A 4,438-nucleotide genomic window follows, 5' to 3' on the forward strand; every position below is an offset into this window, starting at 1 on the left:
GGAAGTTGAGAAAACAAGTTTCTTATATTAAACTGAGCCTCAAATTAGCTGTGTAACCCTGGAGAAAGTTACCTTCCCTATCTGAGACTTTTTTCCTTCACCTATAAAATGGGGCTTGTGGGGAGGGGATTGGTCTAGATGATCTATAAGATTTTTTCTAATTCTAATTTTTCTTGACTGTATTATTGTTGCTTTGGAGAACTTTATAAGGAAAAAAGAGAAGAAAAAAATCTCTAAACAAGTTTCTTGCACTATCAAGTGACCCTAAGTCTCTCCACTCAGTTCCTAAAATATATCTAATAAAAATGCTGACAAAGATATCCTGAATTCCAGGAACTTTCTGATACTGTTCTAGGAAATGTGTACATGTATATACTGATATATACACATACGTGTGCACATATACAATGTATATACACACATATGTAAGTGCACACATATATATAATGTAACATACATATATGTATATATTTAAATGTAGTATATAATTTTGATATTCCTTCATATGTATTATACATTTAATTATAATTTCTCCTTTATGGTACTTACCTATTTCGTTTGTAGATGTTTTCGAAAGCTTCACACAAAGCACACAGGCATATTATGATGATTTGATTAAATAGTTAATCAAATATGATATTGGTGGTCATTTCTATTGATCCACTGGTATTAGGCTTTTGTTCAGGAATACAGAACTTGTCATATCACTGTTTTGGGTTGGGGTGGGGGTAGGAAGTCAGTTTCAATCTATAGTGTCTTGTCTAGTAAAATGATCCAAGTTAGAATTTCTTTTTTGCTCCATTTTCTTGGAGGACTTATACATTCTAGAATACTTAGGATTCTTTCATGCATTTAGCAAGATACTTTATTTTGTTTTGCATTAACCAGCTCATGCTAGTCCCCTGTCATCAGTTCATTTTCTAGAATGAAGTAAGTGTTTCCATGAAGACAAAATCCAATTCCATTAGTAAACCTGCGTAAACAGTGCTAGGAAGGATGCATTTGTATTTCATGTTTGCAGTTTAGTTATTTGGAAATCAATGGTTCCATCAGAGTCCTCCATGCCATTTACCTGAACATATAAACTTCTACAGATATATCCTTTGAAATGAGTTTAGGTTCCATTGAGTCAGTGGATCTATGTGGTTTTGAAAGAAGCATTGTTAACCTGTGGAATGAGCATGTAGCAGAACTAGATTTTAGCCTTGCATCTGACACTAACATGTTGTAAAACCTCTGTTGAATCATTTCCCATTCAAAAGGACTCAGAATTTTTTGGAAAATGATGGGTTTGGACTAGATTATGAATAAGTTCCCTTCCAGGTCTGAAGGCTTTACAATTCTCTATACTTTCTTTCTTATGGTCTATCCCATTTTCCTTTTCTTTGTAGCTTATGATTTCCACTTGTTAGGCTGAAAACAGAAGGTCAGAGGAACATGCATCAAGAAGGAACCTCAGAAGTCATCTAGTTCAACTTCCCATTTTACTTGTGTGGTAACTAAGGACCACAGTCACATGGGTAGTGACTAGCAAAGTCAAAATTCTAATCCTATTCCTCCGATTTGAAATTCAGGGGACTTTTCATATGCTCTTTTTTCAGAATTTCCTAAAAGTTAAATATCTAATTATTAAAATATAATTCACAGAATCACATCCTGATATTCCCAGTGAGTCAGGTTAGCTACCACAAAATATTTTGAATTAATAAATGAAAAGTTCTTCATTTACCATTAAAATCATATTTGTCTTCTTTGAAAATGAAAGACAAACATTTTTAAAAAAACTTTTAGTTGTTAAAAACACACACACACACACACAAACATAATAAAATCCCAAAACATTGTGTCATAAACATTGACATAAGAATGACTGAAGGAATCCTATACCACTGTGGACACACAAGTGCTTTAAATACATTGTAAATAATTTTTGAAGTCTCATATGAGAGGAGTTTGGCTATCTTTTTAAACACAATTTTAAATAGTACCAAGGAGCTCAAGAAAACATGCGTGGCCAGAGGTAGGTAAGCTGGGACCTGTCTATCATCAGATAACATAGTGTGCAGAAAGAGACTAGAAGTCTATAGCTACCTATAATCAATTTTTTTTCCCATAGGCAAGAGACTGAAGAAAGCAGCTAATAAATAGTGACAATATTATTTCTAGACTTAACATTTGATTCAGTGAGAATCAAAAAACATTATAGTATCATCGAAAATATTGTATGAACAACATAAAAAAAAAACACAACTAAAGGTGAGAACTTAGGTTAGTGCATGTATCCACTGCAGTACAGGATTACTGCAGTACTTTTCTTATGAATCTTTATGACACGATATTTTGGGGGGTTTAATCATTATGATGTTTGGTTTCTTGTTTTGCTGGTTTTGTTTCACTTTGTTTTTGTTTTTTTACAATTAAATGATTTTTTTTACTTGACAAAAATTATTTATTTCTAACCCATTTTTGGAACTTTATTTTTGACTGGATTCGGATTTCGAGGTGGAGGCTCTCAGGGAAGACAGACAACGTCTCTTGGTAATCTGTTCTTGTCGTTTTCCTTTAGCCTCCTTCATTCTCTTGGCCAAAAGCTTGGCGTATTCTGCTACTTCTTCCTTGTTCGTCTGCGCACCCTGCTTCTTCAGAGCAATGCATCTGCGTTTGTGCTGCAAAACACGCGGAGTCACCAGGCGCTGAATCTTAGGGGCCTTAGTCCTGGGTTTCTTACCTTCCTTGTTGAGGGGCTTTCTCACAACATACTGTCAAACATCATCTTCTTTGGACAAGTTGAAGAGTTTTCAGATTCTGCTGGCTCTTTGGGCCCCAGGCAAGGAGGTCCAGTGGTATCTGTCAGTCCTGGTATATCTTTCTCACCTTTCTTCACAATCACCAAGTTGAGGACACTCAGGTTCGTATCCACGATACAGCACTGCACAGATTTACGCTTCCTTTCTCCGGTTCTTCTAGGGCGATAGCGAGTGGCCCTTGCTGAGCAGCAGGCGGACCCTGCCGTGGGCCAGAACACCCTGCTTCATGGGGAAACCTTGTTTGTCCTTCCCACCACTGATTCTGACCGTGTAACCCTTCCACTTGTCTCCCAGCGCGTCGGCGGACACTTCGGTGGCCATCCGCTTCTCATAGAAGGTCCGCAGCTTCCTCTCGTCATCCACGTCGATGAGCTTCTGGCAGCCCGTAGATGGGAAGGAGATGTTCAGCTTCATCTTTGCAGAACCGCCCACTTCAGACCTGCCACGGGAAAGAGAGGAATTAAATGATTTTTTTAAATTGCTGTTGTTCATCCTTCATTTTTGAAGACAATCAATGACATCATGGGATGATGTCTTGATTCACACATGAATAGATTTAAATGAGGCAGAGATGCACAAAGTTGCAAATTCATCAGTTTCACTCTCCTTTCCAGAGTCAAAGAAGTCCAGTGGTAAGACAAAAGTCAAAGTGATTGGTGATGGCGCAAGATGGATTTTATGACCTTGGCATCTTTGATATCTGACCAAGTTCTAAACATTCCCAAACACCTGCTTCAGTCACCTTCTTGGCTGTTTATTTAATATTTTATTTCTACTCAATTACATGTAAAATTTTATTACTTTTTAAAAAAATTTTCAGATCAAAATTCTATCCCTGCCTCCCCTCCCTCTTCATTGAGAAGGCAAGAAATTTCATATAGATTATACATGTGCAGTCATGCAAAGCAACCTTAATGGCTGCGGAAACAAAATTAGTTCTGTCACTGTCATGCTGTAGAGCTGAGATCTCTGGGGAAGAATTCCTTGGTCCTGTCTATAGGTTGTAGGGGTAAATTCTGAACACAATTTTGGTTGGATAAGTGACTTCAAAAGTTTTCTCTGATGAGATCAGATGTCAAGATCAGTTAGGTAAAATGTAGCTAGAGATAATTAGACATGATGTCCTCTAACCTCACAACTATCGACAAAGAGAGATGTCACTAAATGACAAAGTAGTGGTGACAAAAATAATGATATAAATCCTGCTTGGTTTGCTATCTTCATCATTATGAGGATCATTCAACTCAATGATATCACATATACACTTGAATATGTGAAAGAGGAATGAGTTAATTAAACTATCTTTTTCCTATCTTATCTCATACTCTTCCCATCATCATTCTCTAAGCTCCAAACAAATTAGACTATCATAAATGCACATATACCTTGTTTTTACTGTGTGATACTATTCACTTTACCTTTGCTCTGCTGTTCCATTTTTTAACCCAGGTGGACCTCACATGAGATTTTTAAAATGTTTTTTTTAATGCTTTTACCATGAATTGTTTTGTATATATGAAAGGAATTTATAGATTGAATGTTGCAACTATCGGTACTCTTCTGTTCAAGACTAATTTAAGGAATGATGAAACAGAGATTCACAAAGTTTAAGTCACTTGCCTAATAGCACA

The 4,438-nt window shown here is 36.4% G+C and overlaps 1 pseudogene; it reads right to left on the bottom strand.

Annotated features, from left to right (window-relative positions):
- Nucleotides 1–2,474: 2,474 nt before the first annotated feature.
- Nucleotides 2,475–3,258, bottom strand: LOC138173863 (small ribosomal subunit protein eS6-like; annotated as a pseudogene).
- Between the last annotated feature and the right edge of the window lie 1,180 nt (nucleotides 3,259–4,438).

The sequence above is a fragment of the Petaurus breviceps genome, unplaced genomic scaffold, assembly GCF_028583685.1.
Source record: "Petaurus breviceps papuanus isolate PSGF00001 unplaced genomic scaffold, PetGlider_PUasm1.0 66, whole genome shotgun sequence".
NCBI lineage: Eukaryota > Metazoa > Chordata > Mammalia > Diprotodontia > Petauridae > Petaurus > Petaurus breviceps.